Genomic DNA, 21,624 nt, shown 5'->3' on the forward strand with positions numbered 1-21,624 from the left:
CTCACTGAGATACTTTTGGCATATTGTCATAAAAATAAAGTACCTTAATTTTTAGTATATCTGTGTATTGTGTTTTCCTATGATATTGTTCATATGACACCAGTGGTATAGTAGGAGCTTTGCATGTCTCCTAGTTCAGCCTAAGTTGCTCTGCTATAGCTACCTTCTATCAGCCTAAGCTGCTAGAAACACCTCTTCTACACTAATAAGGGATAACTGGACCTGGCACAAGGTGTAAGTACCTCTGGTACCCACTACAAGCCAGGCCAGCCTCCTACAAGCGCCTAATTCTGCCAGCTTTCTTGACTGTTTCCTGGTGGTGCATGCTTTGGGGGCTGCCTGCCTTCATCCTGCACTGGAAGCAACGAAGAATTCTCCTGTGGGTTGAAGGAATCTTCCCCCTACTTCAGCGACACCGGTACGCTAGGACTCCTCTCATCCTGACGAGCCTGGCCCCTGGAACACAGGTGGTGGACGCAGGTGACCCAGACTGTCGAGTGGTCCAACTGTCCAAGTTTGGAGGAGGTAAGTCCTTGCCTCCCCTCTCCAGACAGTAATCCTGTGCACCGCGTGAACTGCAGCTGCTAGGGCTCATGTGCACATTTCTATCGAATCCTTCATGCACAGTCAAGCCCCGGTCCCCAGCACTCTGTCCTGCATTGCTCAACTCCCTGAGTTGAGCACCAACTTCGTGGGACCCTCTTTTGCAGTGTTGAGATGACCGCCTTGTTCAGATTTCTTGAACCCATGTTCAAGTCCTTCTGTGGGTGATACCTCCTTGTGCATGGGCTCTCCATCTTGCTGAGGGCCCCTTCTGCCTCCTCTCCCATGTGGCAACATCCTGGTCCTTCCTGGGCCCAGGCAGCACCCTTTTCCTTCAACAGCTACCCTTGCAGCTAGCAAGGCTTGTTTGCAGTCTTTTGCCAATGAAACAACTCTGCATCCTCCAGCACTCTGTGGGACATCTTCTACATGAAGGAGAAATTCCTAGCACCTTTCGTTGTTGTAGAATCTTCATCCAGAGGCAGCCATTTTGCACCTTCAACCGGGGTTTAGTGGGCTCCTGCCCCCCCTGGACACTTTCACAACTCTTGGACTTAGTCACCTTCCTTTGCAGGTCCTCAGGTCCAGGAATCTGTCTTCAGTGCCTTGCAGTCTGTTGTGGCCTTTGCAAAATCCTCCATCACGAGTTTAGTGTGTTTCTGGGGAAATAGTATTACTTTACTCCTACTTTCCAGGGTCTTGGGGTGGGGCATCTTGGACACCCTTAGTGTTTTCTTACACTCCAACGACCCTCTACACACTACACTAGCGTAGGGGTCCATTCGTGGTTCGCATTCCACTTTCAGAGTATCTGGTTTGTGTTGCCGCTAGGCCTATTGCATCCTATTGTATTCTACAGTGTTTGCACTATTTTCTCTTCCAGGGGATCCTCATCAATAGTCATAAACATTGAATATTCCCGCCCTTGTGCGGGGACCCCGGAGCATATATAAAATACACACATATAAAGTATGAAATATGCACGAAAAATATATATATAGCATTTTTAGTAGACAAATTTTCATACTAATCTCATATATACATGTGTAAAACAGCAATGCAGACTATAATCATAAACAGGCTAAAATGCTTTATTTCTATGGAGTTTTTTTTATTTTTTTTAAATAGTCCTTTTCAAAATTACAATAAGAGAAAATAAAATTGACCAAAGCCCCATAACTGGGCCTAGGGAAATAAGCAGTAGTAACATCCGAGAAACAGAAGAAAAACTACATTGAAAAACAATGGAGCATTCTTAGCCAATAGGCTGCATGCAGGTTAACACAGGAGAACCATAACAATTCTGGCACCGTGCCTTTAAGACCCTGAGCACCTCCAGTATCCCACCATGCCTCAGGGGTGAAGTAGAGGTGACAGTTGGTTCACAGTTAGGTCAGTTCTTTTTTCCGGCTTCTTCTGAGAGGATCCTGAGGCATTGAGCTCTCAGTTTTTCTGAGTTTTTCTCAGAAAAATACTTCAGAACAGCGTTTTTTCCACCTTTGCTCGACATCTAACATCTTTGTCTGAGTCTGGAAGTTTTTTCCTGACTGAAAAATGCCTTCTCTTTTTGTGAAGTGCCCTTCCTGTGGGAAGAAGAAGGCCCAGTCAGATCCACACACTCTCTGCATTGTGTGCTTGCCTCAGAGTCACTGCCCTGACACTTGCAAACACTGCAAGAACATGTCAAAAAGAACTATGAAGGACAGGGAGAAGATCAGGCTTCATGGTCTTCATGAGAGGCAGAAAACATCATCCTCTTCGCTTCCCAGGCAGCCAACAAGCCATTCTCAGGAGAGACAGGCTAGATCGACGTCAGCAGGTAGGAAGATACCTGTTTGTTTCCCGTCAACGTCATCGCTGCCACCATCACACCGTCATAGATCTCTGTCGACGGCGACCCGACCGACGTCGAAGGATGCGGCGTCGAGAGAACATGGCCACCGCAGGGGCAGATCTCCGTCGACGGTAACCCACCGATCGACGTCGAGCCATCACCGGCGTACCCATTCGCCGCCGAAGGCCTCGCACCCCTCGACGTCAAGGAAGGCGACGTCGAAATCGCCTCAGCGGCGAGAATGAGGACATCCGCCATCGGCGGTCCACCACTCGACAGCGAGGCATACGACGGCGAGTAGGTCGCTGTCAAGGGATCGCTGGTCAACGTCGAGGCACTCAACGTCGAGGCCAGGGCAACCTGCGACACTCCCTTCGACGTCGTTGCAGCTGTCGACGTCGACACAGGTTTTACCTGTCTTACAGGGAGCAGAGCATCGGCTTCCGCCGGCGGATAAGACCACTCCAACATCTCCGGTGGTCTCCATTAGAAGTGGTTCATCTCGGTCGAGGGCTGCATCGTCTGGGCATGTCTCCCCCATCAACTTGTCACCGAGGTGGTTGGAGAGCCTTAATAGACTGACTGCCTCCCCAGACTCGCAGTATTTGAGGATGTGCTCTCCTTCGGCCTCTCTCCCAAGAACACCATCGCCAACAGCGCGGGCAGGACGGGCTCGTTCTGCTTCTCACCAATTGACCGCGAGGCCTGGGCGCTCTGCTACAGCATCTCGGAGCAGGTCACGTTCCCAGAGACGATCTAGGTCAAGGTCACACCATCACAAAAGGTCTCCCTCTTGGTCATCGTCGGGGTCCTCTGTCAGACAATACTCCCCCACCTTAACGGATTCTCCACCAGCTAGAGTCTCTCCGGTGGATGACATCACAACCTTTAACGAGGTGCTTCTCAGGGGAGCACAAAAACTAAACATAGAGGTTCCAGAACCTTCAACCTCCTCATCCGTCATCTTTGAAACCCTGCAACATAGGGCGGTTTCAAAAAAGCTGCTGCCGCTAGTGCCTGGTCTGTTACAGCCAACCATGGACACCTTTTTAGCACCAGCTACCCTCAGATCAGCTCCTGCTAGGATCTTGAAGAAATATAAAGCACCTGAACAAGATCCTTTGTTTCTCAGGACGGATCTGCCGCCGGACTCAGTCATATTGGCCGCAGCCCGAAAAACGCACTCAGTAGCATCATCCTCCACGGTTCCACCTGACAAGGAGAGCAGACATCTACACTCTCTGGGGAGGAAAATGTGTGGCATGGCGGCTTCCATGATAATGGTCTCCAGCGCTTCTGCACTCCTAGGCAGATATGAGCGTTCACTCTGGGACTCTCTGAACAGGTTCGCAGACAAATTGCCTAGGGAGGACAGACAGGATTTCCAGGAGATCTTTCAAGAGCGATGTCTGGTTTCCAATCAGGTCATCAGCGCAGCAGCAGATGGGGCAGACTTAGCTGCACATGGGTACGCACATGGGGTTTGTGCAAGAAGGTCTTCCTGGTTGAGACTGTCAGGATTGAAGCAGGAAGCGCAACAGCGTATCCTAAATCTTCCGTTCAACAGGAACTCACTGTTTGGTACCCATACAGACGAGGAGATGGCGTGCATGAAGACGGAAGTGGATACCATGAGAGCAGTAGGCCTGGAGAGAAAAAAGGACTTCAGGCGAAGGTATAGGCCTTACGACAGGCGCCCTTTTCAGCAAAGGGTTCAAACCTCTCATTGGTCCCAGAGGCCACAGCAGAGGCAAGGACGCTCACTTTTTCAATCTCGTAAGGCCACGAGGGACCGAGGGTCAAGTAGACCACAGCAGTCCACACCCAAAACTCCAGCAAAACAATGAGGACTCGCTTCCCTTAACACCGTGCACCACTCCGGTGGGGGAAAGCATCACAGAGTTCATTCACGAGTGGCGTGGTATAATAAAAGACAGATGGGTGCTCAACATTGTCGAGAATGGGTACTCTCTTCTTTTCCGACAACCTCCGCCTCACTTGCCACCAACCAAATGCAATCCGTCTCACATGAGCCTATTGCGCAAAGAGGCTCAAGCCCTTTTATGGAAAAAAGCAATAGAAAAAGTTCCAGTCGCCCACAGAGGGAAGGGAGTCTACTCCAGTTATTTTCTGGTAGCGAAAAAAGGTCGAGAGGGAGTTTTCAGACCGATTCTGGACATACGACTACTGAACAAGTACATAAAAAAGCAAAAGTTCAGGATGCTGGCTCTTCACCAGATTTTCCCTCAGCTACATCAGGGGGACTGGATGTGCTCCATCGACCTGCAGGATGCGTATTTTCACATCCCGATCATTCCCAAGCATCGGAAATTCCTACGCTTCCGGATAGCCTCACAGCACTATCAGTTCAAGGTGCTACCATTCGGCCTGAAATCTGCCCCTTGCGTTTTCTCAAAATGCGTAGCAGTGGTAGCGGCACATCTAAGGAAGCAAAAAATCTTCATTTACCCATACCTAGACGACTGGCTACTGAAGGCCTCCTCTCCGGAACAGGCGAGAAGGCATCGGGACATTGTGCTCAGTGTTTTCAGGTCTCTAGGTCTACAAGTCAACCACCAAAAGTCTACCTTGATTCCAACGCAAAATCTCCACTACCTGGGAGCAATACTGGATACAGAGCTCGAAAGAGTGTATCCTTCGGAGGAACGACTATTATCAATAAAGAGAAAGTGTCAAGACCTGCTGAAGTCCGACGCACCTACGGCCCGTCAGGTGACATCTCTACTGGGCTCCATGGCCTTGTGCATTTTCATTGTCCCGAATGCCAGGCTACATATGAGGCCTCTCCAAGAGGCACTGGAAAACAACTGGAACCAGAGCACAGGCCGCTGGGAGTACAGAGTGCGACTTCCAATAGTAGCATGTCAGTCGTTGCAATGGTGGATGCACAGACCTCACCTGTCAGTAGGAGCTCCGTTTCACCAGGTAATCCCATCCGACAAGCTGGTAACGGATGCGTCTCTTCAGGGATGGGGAGCTCATCTAGGTTCCCTTCAGGCTCAGGGCCTGTGGTCCGACAACGAAAGAGAGTACCACATCAACCTGCTGGAGCTCAGAGCAGTCCATCTGGCTCTCAAGTATTTTGCTCCATCGATTCAGGGGAAATCTCTCATAGTACAAACGGACAATACGACCATAATGTATTATTTGAACAGACAAGGAGGAACGAGATCCCTGCCCCTATCTCGGGAGTCTCAGACAATCTGGCATTGGCTCCTAGCAAGAGGAATGTCGCTTACAGTAGTTCACCTACCAGGTCAACAAAATGTGGAGGCAGACTTCATGAGCAGACACCTCGAGGACGCCCACGATTGGGTCCTGCACAACGGAGTTGTCGAAGACATCTTCGCTCAATGGGGTCGGCCTCAATTGGATCTCTTCGCAGACGAGGTAAACAGGAAATGCCCAGACTTCGCGTCCAGGTTCTACTGTCCGGGATCTCGAGGGAATGCCCTATTGATCGACTGGTCAGGGATATTTCTCTACGCTTTTCCACCAATCCCCCTCATACCTGCGGTGATCAACAAACTTTACAGATCCAACACCAGAATGATTCTCATAGCTCCGCAATGGCCTCGTCAATTCTGGTACACAGATCTCCTCAACCTATCGGAACAACCTCACAGGAGGCTGCTGTGCAGACCGGATCTCCTTTGCAGGCTGAGGGGGCAGAATGCTTCACCCCAACCTACCCTCTCTGAGCTTGACGGCATGGCTCCTGAATTCCTGCAGTATGGGCACCTAGGGCTCTCGCAGGAGTGCATGAACATCTTGCAGGAGTCCAGACGACCTTCCACGCGGCGTTCTTACACGTTCAAGTGGAAGAGGTTCTACATATGGTGTCATCAGCAAGGTCAGAATCCTATACTGGCTCAGGAGGAGGTCATACTGTCTTACCTACTCCATTTGGCAAAATCGGGTCTGCAGGTATCATCTATTAAGGTACATTTATCTGCCATTACAGCCTATCGTAAGTCACCTTCTCAGGAATCCTTTTTTACAAGACCAGTAGTCAAGGAGTTCTTAGAAGGTTTGAAAAAAGTTTTTCCACCCATTCGGAAACCCTCCCCTCCATGGGAGCTAAACATAGTGCTATCAAAACTTATGGGCCCTCCTTTCGAACCTATACACAAAGCCTCTTTGCAACACCTTACGTGGGAGATGGCTTTTTTGGTAGCCATTACTTCCGCAAGGAGGGTCAGTGAGATTCAGGCTTTGTCCTCCAAAGAACCGTACACAGTCTTCCACGAGAATAGAGTAGTTCTACGAACTCACCCATCATTCCTACCGAAGGTGGTGTCAGAATTTCACATCAATCAGACTATTTCTCTACCAACTTTTTTCCCCAATCCGGAGACTCCGGCGGAGGAAGCTTTGCACTCCCTAGATTTGAAAAGAGTGCTAAAATTTTACCTGGATAAGACCCAGCTAATTGACATTCCAACCACTTGTTTGTAAATTATGGTCATTTGAGAACAGGAGAGGCAGCATCAAAACGCACCATATCTAGATGGATAGTTTCTTGTATTGTTAATGCATATCAATTGGCTAACAAACAACTACTTGCTAGACCTAAAGCGCATTCGACAAGAGGAAAGGCGGCTACTGCTGCCCTCCTTAATAATGTTCCAATCTCTGAAATTTGTAAGGCTGCTACATGGAAGTCTGTACATACATTTACTAGACATTACTGTTTGGACTCAGATGCAAGAGAAGACGCCCAAGGTGGGCAAGATTCTCTGAGAAATTTGTTTGCATGATACATATCTATTCCTGCACTTCTATTGGACAGTCCGCAGAGTAAAGGGATGGGCTTGCTAATCTATTCAATGTTTATGAATATTGATGAGGATCCCCTGGAAGAGAAGGATAAGTTACTTACCTGTAAATCCTAGTTCTCTTCCATTGGTATCCTCATCAAAGTCATAAACAACCCACCCTCCTCCCCAGACGCACGTCTCCTAGAAGTGCAGGACAGACTATCTTTCGAATCTGCTGCACAGCTTGTCACCGTAAAAAAGGACTGACCTAACTGTGAACCAACTGTCACCTCTCCTTCACCCCTTAGGCATGGTGGGATACTGAAGGTGCTCAGGGTCTTAAAGGCAAGGTGCCAGAATTTTTATGGTTCTCCTGTGTTAACCTGCATGCAGCCTATTGGCTAAGAATGCTCCATTGTTTTTCAATGTAGTTTTTCTTCTTTTTCTCGGATGTTACTACTGCTTATTTCCCTAGGCCCAGTTATGGGGCTTTGGTAAATTTTATTTTCTCTTATTGTAATTTTGAAAAGGACTATTTAAAAACAAAACAAAAAAAAAACTCCATAGAAATAAAGAATGTTAGCCTGTTCATGATTATAGTCTGAATTGCTGTTTTACACAGGTATATATGAGTTTAGTATGAAAATGTGTCTACTAAAAATGCTATATATATTTTTTTCGTGCATATTTCATACTTTATATGTGTGTATTTTATATATGCTCTGGGGTCCCCACACAAGGGCGGGAATATCAATGTTTATGACTTTGATGAGGATACCCCTGGAAGAGAACTAGGATTTACAGGTAAGTAACTTATCCTTTCTAACTGTTTACTTACCTGATTTTGGTTTGTGTGTATATTTTGTGTATTTTACCTACCTCCTAAGGGAGTATATCCTCTGAGAAATATTTGGCACATTGTCACTAAAACAAAGTACCTTTATTTTTAGTAACTCTGAGTATTGTGTTTCTTATGACATAGTACTTATGATATAGTACCTATATGATATAAGTGGTGTAGTAGGAGCTCTGCATGTCTCCTAGTTCAGCCTAAGCTGCTCTGCTATAGCTACCTGTATCAGCCTAAGCTGCTAGAACACTACTAGTCTACTAATAAGGGATAACTGGACCTGGCACAAGGTTCAAGTACCATCAGGTACCCACTATAAGCCAGGCCAGCCTCCTACATTGGTGGTGCAGCGGTGGGATAAGTACTTGTAACTGCTTTACCACTTTGTCATTGGTGCTTTTCATAAGAAAAACATATTCTAAATACTTAGAAATATACACAGTTAACCTAAACAGTTTTACTTTTTCTCTAAAAACTTTCTAATCATTTTCAGAAAAGTTTTAAAAGTTTTTCTCTTTTTATAAAAAGTTTGCTAAACTTTTTTTCTGTTTCCTAAACTCTTTCTTGCAACTATGTCTGTATTAGAGGCCACTCCCAAAGTTGTGCTGACAACTTATGACAATTTAAACTTTAAGAGTTTGAGGGGTCTCTGCATAGAAAGAAATTTAGGGATTGGTAAGAACCCTACCAAAGATCTTCTCCTTAGCCTTTTGCTTGAAAGTGACCAGAACCAATCTAGTCAAACCCAAGATCAGGAGGTAGAGGAGGAGGGTACCCAGGTAGAATCAGGGGAGGGCCCTGAGGACTCTGGGGAGGGTACTTCCAAAGACCTTGCTACTAAAAGACCATCTAGTGAAGCTGGTAGTGGGAGGGGTTCACACACTAGTAGTGCACCTTTCACTCCAAAAGGCCAGGTAACTAAAGTTTAGGTAGTTATAGATAGCTCCACTTCTGCACATTCCCACATCACCTCTGTGTCAGAGAATTCCCAAGCATCCCACCCTGATGATAACACCCTAGACAGGGAACTCAGAAAGCTGAGGTTGGAAGAGGCCAGACTGAAGCTGAGACAGCAGCAGTTGGCCTTAGACAGGGAGTCTCTAGATGTAGCGAGGGAAAGACAGAATTTGGGGTTAGTTCCCTATGGTGGCAGCAGCAGTGTTCTTGATAGTCATCCTGTGAGAGAAACAGATTCAAGGAACCTGCATGCGATTGTCCCCCCTTAGAAGGAGGGGGATGACATAAACAAGTGGTTTTCTGTACTTGAGAGGGCCTGTATGGGACAGTTGGTTCCTCAAAGGCAGTGGGCTGCCATCTTGTGGCTATCTTTCACTGGCAGGTAGGGACAGACACCTTACTGTGAGAGTGATGCCAACAACTACAAAGTTTTGAAGGGTGCACTTTTAGATGGATTTGGCTTAAGCACTGAACAATACAGGATAAAGTTTAAAGATACCAGAAAAGAGTCTTCCCAAGACTGGACAGACTTTGTAGACTGTTCAGTGAAGGCCTTTGAGGAATGATTACATAGCAGTAAGGTGACTGACTATGAAAGCCTATATAATCTTATTTTGAGAGAGCATATTTTGAATAATTGTGTGTCTGATTTGTTACATCAGTACTTGGTAGACTCAGATCTGACACATCCCCAAGAATTGGGAAAGAAGGCAGACAAATGGGTCAGAACAAGAGTGAGCAGAAAAGCTCATTCAGGTGGTGACAAGGATGGCAGGAAGAAGGATGGTAAGTCTTCTGGCAAGGGTGGGGACAAAGATAAAAATAACTCTGAGTCTTTATCAGGCCCACAAAAATGCTCTGGGGGAGGAGTGTCCAAATCCTTTTCAAACAAGTGAAAGAATCCATGGTGTTATATATGTAAAAGTAAATGCCATTGGGCAGGTGATTCCACTTGTCCAAAGAAAAACACCAAGGCTCCCACTACCACAACCCCAACTGCGTCATCTAGTGCCCCTAGTAATAGCAGCAGTAGTGGGAAGAATACTACAAATAGCCAATCAAAGGGTGTAGCTGGGCTCACCATTGGTAATGTAGTTGGGGTTAGTCTTGTTAGGGAGACCACAGGGTCTGTTTTAGTCTCTGATGGTGATATTGACTTTGCCACCTTGGTTGCTTGTCCCCTTAATATGGGTAAGTACAAGCAAGTTCCCCTAATAAATGGTGTTGAGGTTGAGGCCTACAGGAACACAGGAGCCAGTATCACTATGGTGATTGAGAAACTGGTTCACCCTGAACAACACCTACTTGGTCAGCAGTACCAAATAACTGATGCTCATGACAACACTCTTAGCCACCCCATGGCTGTTGTGAATCTCAACTGGGGCGGGGGTTACTAGTCCAAAGAAAGTTGTGGTAGCCACTGATTTACCTTTAGACTGCTTAATAGGCAATGATTTGGAGACATCAGCTTGGGCAGAAGTAGAGTTGGAGGCTCATGCAGCAATGCTGGGCATTCCAGGTCATATCTTTGCTCTCACATGGGCTCAGGCCCAGAAGCACGGAGGACAGGGAAACTTGGATCCTGGAAAAATGGACCAAGTGCTCCCAAAAGCTTGGGGTAGAATGGGTAAATCCTTACCCACTATCCCTCCCTCTTCAGAAGATTCCCCTTTTGAGGAAGAGGAATCCTCTTACTGTGCAGTACCTACACCAGATGAGCTGGAAGCAGACACTGCTGAGCTTTAGGATGCAGGGGCTGCTAGGGAAGAGCTTAGTGTGGCACAGCAGACCTGTCCCACACTAGCGGGTTTAAGACAGCAAGCTACCAAACAGCAGAATGGGGATATCACTGATAGCCATAAAGTCTATTGGGAAGATAACCTCCTCTACACTGAGTCAAGGGACACTAAACCTGAAGCTGCCAGGAGATCGGTAATTCCTTTGTAGTTTAGGGAGTTTCTTCTGACTTTGGCTCATGACATCCCCTTGGCTGGGCATTTGGGCGAGAGTAAAACATGGGACAGACTTGTTCTACATTTTCACTGGCCCCACATGTCAGAAGACACAAAGGAGTTTTGTCGCTCCTGTGTCAGCTGCTAAGCCAGTGGCAAGACTGGTGGCACCCCAAAAGCCCCCTCAATCTCTCTGCCTGTTGTTTGGGTGCCCTTCGAAAGGGTGGGGGTTGATATTGTTGGCCCACTTGACCCTCCAACAGCTTCTGGCAATAGATTCATCCTTGTGGTAGTGGACCATGCCACAAGGTATCCAGAAGCTATCCCCTTAAGGACTACTACAACATCTGCAGTGGCAAAAGCCCTCCTGGGAATCTTTTCAAGAGTGGGTTTCCCTAAGGAAGTTGTATCAGACAGAGGTAGTAACTTCATGTCTGCATACCTCAAGGCACTGTGGAAGGAGTGTGGTGTTACCTACAAGTTCACCAGCCCTTATCATCCACAAACAAATGTATTGGTTGAGAGGTTTAATAAAACTCTCAAAGGCATGATCATGGGACTCTCTGAGAAACTTCAGAAGGAGATGGGATGTCCTCTTGCCATGCCTCCTTTTCACCTACAGGGAGGTACCCCAAAAAAGAGTGGGCTACAGCCCCTTTGAACTCCTATTTGGTCACCCTGTTTGGGGTGCCCTTGCTCTTGTTAAGGAGGGTTGGGAACAACCTTTAAAAACTCCATAGCAAGACATTGTGGACTATGTACTTGGCCTAAAATCTAGAATGGCTGAGTACATGAAAAAGACCACTAAAAACCTTCAGGCTAGCCAAGAGCTCCAAAAGCAATGGCATGACCAAAAGGCTGTCCTGACAGAGTACTAACCAGGACAGAATGTGTGGATATAGGAGCTTGTGGCCCCAAGAGCACTCCAGGACAAATGGAGTGTACCCCATCTCATTGTGGAAAATAAAGGTGAGGTAACCTATCTGCTGGACCTGGGCACTGCAAGAAGCCCCTTTAGGGTGCTTCATGTCAATCGCCTTAAACCTTATTATGACAGGGCTGACTTAACTCTGCTCATGACCACAGATAAGGGGCAGGAGGAAGAGAGTGACCCTCTCCCTGACCTCTTCTCCAACACTGAAGCTGATGGCTTACTGGAAGGAGTGGTTCTTGCAGACTGCAACACTGCTGAGCAGAGGGAGGACTGCAAAAATCTCCTAGGACACTTTTCTGACCTCTTCTCTCTCATACCTGGTACAACTACCTGGTGTGGACATTCAATGATACTGGAGACAGTTTACCTGTCAAGAGTAAAATGTACAGGCTGCCTGACCATGTCAGAGATTGCATTAAAACAGAGGTACAGAAAATGTTCGATCTAGGAGTTATTGAGCCCTCTGATAGCTCCTGGGCCAGCCCAGTGATGCTTGTCCCCAAACCACATAGCAAAGAAGGAAAGAGAGAAATGCGGTTTTGTGTGGACTTTTGGGGTCTTAACACTGTAAACAAAACTGATGCTCACCCTATACCCAGGTCAGATGAGCTAATAGATACACTGGCATCTGACAAGTATCAGAATGCAGGGTATTGGCAGATCAAATTGTCAGAGGATGCTAAAGCAAAACATGCATTTTCTCCTATAGGAGGGCATTATCAATTCACTGTTATGCCCTTTGGTTTGAAAAATGCACCTGCCACTTTTCAGAGGCTAGTGAATACAGTCCTCCAAGGTTTGGAAGCTTTCAGTGCAGCATACTTAGATAATATTGCTGTATTTAGCTCCACCTGGGATGACCACTTGGTCCATCTCTGGAAAGTTTTGAAGGCCCTGCAAAAGGCAGGCCTAACTATCAAGCCTTCAAAGTGCCAGATATGGCAGGGGAAAAGTGGTTTATCTGGGCCACCTGGTAGGTGGAGAACAGATTGAACCACTACAGGGTAAGATTCAGACCAGTATGGACTGGGCTCCCCCTACTACACAGCTCAGGTCAGAGCCTTCTTAGGTCTCACTGGGTATTACAGGAGGTTTATTAAGAACTATTGCTCCATTGTTGCCCGTCTTAATGACCTGACAAGTAAAAAAATGCCTAAAAAGGTATTGTGGAGAGCTAGCTGTCAGAAAGCTTTTGAGGAGCTTAAGCAGGCAATGTGCTCTGCACCTGTCTTGAAGAGGCCAAACAACTCAAAAAAATTAATTGTCCAAACAGATGTTTCTGAATTAGGGATAGGGGCTGTACTATCACAACTTAACTCAGAGGGCCAAGATCAACCTGTTGCTTTTATCAGCAGGAGATTGACCCCTAGAGAAAAGCATTGGTCTGACATAGAGAGGGGGGGCTTTGCTGTGGTCTGGTCCTTGAAGAAGCTGAGATCCTACTTGTTTGGGACTCAAGTCATTGTTCAAACAGACCACAAACCTCTATTATGGCTTAAATAAATGAAAGGTAAAAACCCTAAAGTGTTGAGGTGGTACATTTCCCTACAGGGGAGTACCCACACCAATGCAGATGGACTCTCCAGATATTTCCACTTAGACAATGAAGACTCATCTGGGCAAGGTTAGCCTTATTGTCCCTCCTTTTGGTGGGGGGTTGTGTAGGAAAGTGACATCTTTCTTGGCATGTTACCTCCATTTTTACCTGTATGTCAGTATGTTTTTGCCTGTCTCACTGGGATCCTGATGGTCAGGACCCCAGTGCTCATAGTTTATGGCCTAATGTGTGTGTTGTGTATAGTGCTTAACTGTGTCACTGAGGCTCTGCTATTCAGAACCTCGGTGCTTATGCACTCTATGATTTTAAATTTGTCACTATAGGATAGTGACTTAATGTACCCATTTCAAGAGGCAAACTGGATCCCCCTTATAAGTCCCTAGTATATGGTATCTAGGTACCAAGGGCATTGGGGTTCCAGGAGATCCTTATGGGCTGCAGCATTTCTTTTGCCACCCATAAGGAGCTCAGACAAACCCTTTCACAGGCCTGCCTTTGCAGCCCGCGTGAAATAGTGCACACACTATTTCACAGCCATTGTCACTGCACTTAAATAACTTATAATTCACCTGTATGTCTAAACTTCAGTTGCTGAAGGTTAGGTGCAAAGGCACCCTTGCATTAGCAAAGGTGATCCCACGTAGTTCAGGGCCAATTCCTGGGACTTTGTGTGTGCGGGGATGCCATTACACGCATGCACTACATATAGGTCAATACCTATATGTAGCTTCACAATGGTAACTCCGAATATGGCCATGTAAGGTGTCCACGATCATGGAATTGTCCCCCATTCCAAATCTGGTATTGGGGAGCCAATTCCATGCATCCTGGGGGGTCCCCCATGGTCCCCCAGTACTGCCAAACCAGCTCTATGAGGCTTGCAATGCAGCTACCGCTGCTGCCACCTCACAGACAGGGTTCTGCCCTACTGGGGTCTGAGCAGCCCATTCCCAGGAAGGCACAACAAAGCATTTCCTTTGGGAGGAGGGTGTTACACCCTCTCCCTTTGGAAATAGGTGTAACAGGCTGGGGAGGGGTATCCTCCCTACCCTCTGGAAATGCTTTGAAGGGCACAGATGGTGCACCAGTTCAGGGACCCCAAGTCTCTGCTCTGGTGTGAAACTGGACAACGGAAAGGGGAGTGACCACTCCCCTGTCCATCACCATCCCAGGGTTGGTGCCCAGAGCTACTCCGGTATGTCCCAGACTTCAGCCATCTTGTTTTTCAATGTGTGGGGATGCTCTGGAAGCCTCTGAGTGGTCAGTGCCAGCAGGTGACGTCAGAGACCCCTCATGATAGGTCCATACCTGATAAGGTAGCCAATCACCCTCTCAGGGCTAGTTAGGGTCTCTTCTGTGGGTTTCTCTTCAGATTCTACTTGCAGGTTTCCAGCAGGAATCCTCTGCAACTACTACTTCATCCTCTGTCCTCCGATCGACCGCAGATTGCTCAAGGAACCGATGTAAGAGCAACAAAGTATCCAGAAAGGTTACTTTTCCTCTGCAACCTCAGCTCCAGCCAGCAACTGCAACACTTTCCACGCTGTGCACACTCTGGGGACTCCCTGTCTTCTCCCTGCACCAGAAGGACCAAAGAAATCTCCTGTGGAGTGACAGAGTCGAACGAAGAACAAATGGTTCTCTTGGAGTCCTCTCCTGGCGACGAGCGTGCTCCTTGGAACACAGGTGGTGGACCCCTTTGACACAGACTGTCCTAAGGTCCAGCTGTCCCAATTTAGAGGAGGTAAGAGCTTGCCTTCCCCAAGTACGACAGTACCCCTGTGCACTGCGTCTTCTTCACCTACTGAGGCCTCTGTGCACTATTTGCAAAATTCCTTCATGCACAGCCTGGGCCAGCTCCCCAGCACTCTATCCTGTGACTCTCAACTCGATGAGTTGACCTCCGGCTGCGTGGGACCTTCCTTTGTAGTGCTGCACCAACTGCATTTTTGCACCTCCTTTGTCCCCGTGTCCTGGGACTCCCGTGGGTTCTGTCTGGTCGACTGAGTGCTCTCTGAAGTGCTGAGAGCCCCCTCTTCCTCCTCACGCAGAGTTGAGGCCCCCAGGTCCCTTCTAGGTCCAGACAGCGCCACTTTGATGCAAAACTCGAGTTTGCCGGAACCAAGGCTTGTTGGATGAATCCAGTGCCAAAACTCACCTGCATCCAACATCTCTTCGTGGGACATTCCTTGCATCATGCAGGAACCCACTGACATCTTCTTTGGGTGCATTTCTGCAGTCTTCGTCCAACTGGGGACTCTGCTTTTTCACCCTCTTCTGGGTTGGCAGGGGCTCCTGTCCTTCCTGGAACTTCTTCCGACTTCTGGACTTGGTCTCCTTCCTTTGCAGGTCTTCAGGTCTAGGAATCCACCATTTGCTGTTTGCAGTCTTGCCTGGTACTTGCAATAACTCTAATTATGGCATGTAGTGTGTCCTAAGGAAACTTGCAGTACTTTACTCCTACTTTCCTGGGCTCTGGGATGGGGTATTTTCCTTACCTTTGCTGTATTCTTACTCTCCCAGTGATTCTCTACACACTACACTTGTCTAGGGGGGGATTAGTGATTCGCATTCCACTTTCTTAGTATATGGTTTGTGTTGCCCCTAGATCTATTTTCTTCCATTGCATTCTATAGCATTTCCTGTTGTTTGCACTATCCTATGTCTAATTACTTACCTTATTTTGGTGTCTAGTGTATATATTGTGTATAATACTTACCTCCAGAAGGAGTATTGCCTCTAAGATATTTTTGGCCTTGTGCCACCCAAATAAACTACCTTTATATTTGGTAACACTGAGTATTGTCTTTACTTGTGTATAAGTACTGTGTACTATAAGTCGTATTGCAGGAGCTTTGCATGTCTCCTAGTTCAGCCTAAGCTGCTCTGCAATAGCTGCCTCTATCAGCCTAAGTTGCTAGAACACTACTACATTTCACTAATAAGGGATAACTGGACCTGGTGTAAGGTGTAAGTACCCAAGGTACCCAATACAAACTAGGCCAGCCTCTTACACTAGTGCATCCTTTTTTTACATTAGTGTCAAATTTCTTAAGCTAAAGTGGCCCAACTAGGCAAATCTCTAATCATCAGAAACTCATAGTGGCGCAAGTTAGCATTGGGGCACTGTGTAACACCTTGTTCCACAAAATGAGAGCAACAAGCATTAAGAATGCAAGGGGGGTGTGCAGCCGGTAAGGGGGGAGCCAAAATGGTGCAGTGGAATCTAACTGAAACAACTGTTCCATATATTGCTGCTACATTTAACACCTGCTCAGAGCTGCTGTTTAAAGGGATCACAACATTCTTACCAACTGGACCCTTAGTACTGTTCAGGGTAAGGGCCCTCATTTTAGCACAGACCCTGAATAGTACATCAGTTGTGTCAAATACCTTACATGCTATAGCCCCCTACTCTTTCTCAAGGTGTGCAGTCTGTAAAATATAGTGCACATATGATAGCCAAAGGGGGGAAAGAAAATTGGACCTGCACTGGTAGCTGCGCCACTTCACTTTTAATATGCTCCAAAGTCAGGAATATTAAACATCTTTAAATTCATTCATTACCACATGAATGTGTTGGTGGAATGTAGGTATTGTCTGTAGCTAATACATTTTACATTGTCACACACATCACACAAGTGTGTTGGCTTGGCATATGCCTATAGCCATCCAGGAAATATTTGTGAAGACTGCTGTACAGATGTATGGACTAGGTAGGAAAAGGCAAGCAAGCACATAAAATGGTAGGTTTGTGTGTGCTAGGTAACCTAGCTACATCTGAATAACAACATCAGACGTAAGTACTGATAAAATACTTCTCAGTGCCGCTCACATGTATTAGCAAGAGAGTGACATACAGGGACCAATACACATAATTGTCTAGGTGTAACACACTAAATCAACTTGGAATCTGCATGTAAGTCAAGCAACGTACTAACAAGTCGCACACCCTTGACAAATTGTATGTGTGATGAATTACATGGAAAGCTTGATTGTGTCATTCCCTCTACTCATAGCTGACATGAATCAAACAGTACCAAAATACACTCATTGGGAATGTTACACAGGTTGTGGAATGCAAATGTGAGCATGTGGTCATGTATGCCAAATGATGTGAAGCTACAGTAGAACAGCTGTAAGAGAATTTGGAAGACTTGGAGGGTTGACCCTAAAGAAGTAATGTATGGGTACTTGTGGTACCTCCAAATGTCAAGGGTTCGGCCATGGACCTGTTTGTGGACAATCTCATCCTGAGACTGCTGCAAACACGTAGACTTCCAAAAACCTTTTAGGTGGAGGGAGCCCACCGGATCCTAGGTGTACCATGAAAGCCTGGAGCACACCCTTGTCCCATCATAGCAAGACTCATAAATGTCCGATACTGGGACGTGATACTCCAAGCATTATGCAATGTGTTGTCCGTTAAACATACAGTGTTAGTATGTCAACCCTGATGATAGTATCTGGGAATGTCAGTGGCCTAGGCAACAAAGTCAAACGGGAAGTGGTGCTCCAGGACATCGAAGCAGATTTCCCTGATATGGTTCTCCTACAAAAGACTCACCTCCTAGGTTATAGGTGTCATGCCCTTGACCATTGATGAAATCAAAAGGCTGCTAATGTGGGCCATACCACCTCCTCTAGAGGAGTAGTAATCTCTGAGAGGAGAATGCTGTCCCTGGTCATTTGGCAAGTATGGCCTGACCAACAGGGTTCCTATAGGAGGCTGGCCTGGCTTGTAGTGGGTACCAGAGGTACTTACAACTGGTGCCAGGTCCAGTTATCCCTTATTAGTATAGAAGAGGTGTTTCTAGCAGCTTAGGCTGATAGAAGGTAGCTATGGCAAAGCAGCTTAGGCTGAACTAGGAGACATGTAAAGCTCCTACTATACCACTGGTGTCATATGCACTAACCTCAAACCCTGCCTTTCCCTTTTCACTGCCAAGGCCTCCCAATCTAGGGCTAGCTGTTGCTGCTGCAGCCTCAGCCTGGCCTCCTCCACTCTTAGTTTCCTGAGCTCCCTATCTATGGGGTCAACTCCTGTAGTTGTGCAATTAAATCCCTCAGACACTGAGGTGATATGGGAATGGGCAGAGGTGGATCTTCCCCATGGTTTTGTAACCCTAGTAACCTGACCTCTGGGTGTGAAGGGAGCCCTACCTGAGTGACCACCCCTCCTACTACCAGCTACACTAGTGGGTCTGCTAGGTACTAAATATTTGGAAGAGCCCTCCCCTGAACCTGAATGGTGATTATCAACGGGGTCACAATATCCCTCCTCCTCCTCCTCCACCTGGGTACCAGAATACTACTGGTCATCCTGGAGAAGGAGGCTCAAAAGGAAATTCTTGTTGGGGTTCTACCTCACATCTAGTTTCCTATCCTATCTGTAGAAAGCCACTTCAATTCTTTGAAGGTAATGACCTCATAGGGAGTACCCATGACCTCAGAGCTAGGCTCAGCACTAGACATGATGTGTGTGTTAGGGTGGTGTAGGGAGAACCTAACCAACCTAATCTCTACTCTCTAAGAAAGAAAAGTAAGAGATTAGGCCCTTATACTAGGTATATATGTATAGCTCTAGGTATAGAGTAGTCTTTCCTGTGGAAAGCACCAGGTGACAGAGCGATAACGCAATTGCAAGTACTTATCCCAACGCTGCACCACCAATGTAGGAGGCTGGCCTGGTTTGTAGTGGGTACCTAAGGTACTTACACCTTATACGAGGCCCAGTTATCCCTGATTAGTAAAATGTAGGCAGTGTCTAGAAGTCAGGCTTTCTAAGGGTAGCTGTAGCTGAGCAGCCAAGGCTTATCTAGGAGACATGCACAGCTCATGCAATACCACTGTAGTCACACAGTACTCACACATATGAAAGAAAATACAAATTATATACACTAGTATGCAGAAATAGTCAAACCCATATACTAAGAAAGTGGATTGCCAATGTCGGTTTCTGACCCAGGCAAGTGTAGTGTGTAGAGGAGTGCAGGGAGTATTAGAAAGCACCAAAGGTAAGTAATAGAACCCACCCCAGAGCCCAGGGAAGCAGGAGTAAATCACAGTAAACCTTCCTAGAACACACAAGAACACAAGGAAGAAGATAATGCAAGAACCAAAAGGGACTGCAAGACACCAACAGTGGATTCCTGAACCTGAAGACCTGTGGAAAAAGGGGACAAAGTCCAAGAAGCACAGAAGAGTCCAGGGAGAACAGGAGCCCCTGCAAACCCGGATAAAGGTGCTACAAAAGAACCACCTGTGAAGAACAACAGTCAGTGCTGCACCCAAGAAGATGGATGCGTGTTCCTGGTTGGTGTAGAAGATGTCCCACACCAGATGGAAGATAGCAGTCTGGTTTTCATCGCTGGATTCTGCCAATAAGCCTTGGCAGATGCAAAGCTCGCGGTTAGCGGAAAATGGCGCTGCCCGGGACCAGGAGGGACCTGGTGGACTCTACCTCAGGAACTCAGAGAGGCCATAGGAGACCAAGCAGCGTGCACAGGAATTCCACCTCACAGGGAAACAAAGGAGGCCCATGCAGCACAAGAACAAAGGATCTCACGCCACTGGAGAACCACTCAGGAAGCTTTGCGTTGCAGGACAGAGTGATGGGGGCCAGAGCTGCACGGTGCACAAAGAACTTCGTGGAAGGATGCCAACAAGCTTTGGCACCTGCAAAACATGAGGTGCATGGGAGTACTGTCTTGCATGGGGAGGCAAGCTCTTAGCTCCACTAAAGTTGGACAGTAGGACATCAGGACCGTCAGGACCACTTCAGTCCACCACCCGTGATGCAGGATCCACGCAACCCATCAGGAGAGGGGACCCACGCAGCCAGTCGTCATTGCAGAGAGGTGCCTGCTGAAGCAGGGGAGTGAGTTCTTCACTCCAAAGGCGATTCCTTCGTTCTTCTGGTGCAGTCTGAAGACAGGCTGTCCTCTGAAGATGCACGACCGGGAAACAGTTACAGTTGTTGGCAGGAGCCGAAGATACAATGTTGCAGAAGTCATCTTTGCTCCTTTGTTGTAGTTTGTAGAGGTCCTGGAGTGTCCAGATGCAGTTTCTTCGGTGAGAAGGTGAAGTAAAGGATGCGGAGTCTGGCAATCCGAATGTGAAGAACCACCCAATAGAGAGACCCTAAATAGCCCTGAAAGGGGGATTGGTCAGCTAAACAGGTAAGCACCTATCAGGGTAGGGCTCTGACGTCACCTGCTGGCACTGGCCACTCAGATGCTCCCAGAGTTCCCTGCCAACTTGGAGTCCAAGATGGTAAAACACAGGGACCCTATGGAGGATTTTTGAGCACCACCCCTGGGGTGGTATTGGGCAGGGGAGTGGTCACTCCCCTTTCCTTTGTCCAGATTCACGCCAGAGCAGGGACTGGGGGTCCCTGGACTAGTGTAGACTGGATTATGCAAGGAGGGCACCAAATGTGCCCTTATGTGTATTTCCAGTGGCTTGGGGAGACTACACCTCTCAATCCTGTAACACCTATTTCCAAAGGGAGAGGGTGGAGCACCCCTCTCCCAAAGGAAATCCTTTGTTCTGCTTTCCTGGGCCTGAGCAGCTCAAGCAACAGGAGGGTAGAAACCTGTCTGAGATGTGTCAACAGCTGGGGCTGCCTGAAAAACCTCGGAAGGCTGGAATGGCAATACTGGGGGTCCTCTAAGGAGCACCCAGAGTGCCTTATAGAGCTGCTACTCTATACTCCCCTAAACATCCCTAAAGTCAATATTTAGGTGGCTCACTGACACCAGAAGAACAGATTCAACTGATCCAAGAAAAAAGATGACAAAGAAGAACTAAAGGAGCAAGAACTGTAGATGACTGGAGGACTTTTGCGTGAAACCCTGTCTACCAACCTGCTTCTGTGCCGACAATCATGACATCTGACTCATCCTGCAGCTGTGGGGACTCCAAAAGCATTGGATGTTCTCCAGGACTTTCTGAACCCATCAGCGTCTCCGTTGGAGTGGAGGAACAACTGCTCTGCATTCTGCAGATACCAACTGCAACACCCAGTTCACTGTTCTCCTGACCACGGGTCCACTGACGCAGCTGCCACCCAAGAAGAGGTCACCATGCTCCAACATGACCAACCCATCTCCCCACCAAGTGAGAAGAACCCAGGACCCACCAGAGCCTACCTGCACCACTGTCTGCGGGAACGGGACCCCTTACAGCAATGAACACTTGTTTTAGTCCTGAC

This window comes from Pleurodeles waltl, chromosome 4_1 (assembly GCF_031143425.1).
Source record: "Pleurodeles waltl isolate 20211129_DDA chromosome 4_1, aPleWal1.hap1.20221129, whole genome shotgun sequence".
Lineage (NCBI taxonomy): Eukaryota > Metazoa > Chordata > Amphibia > Caudata > Salamandridae > Pleurodeles > Pleurodeles waltl.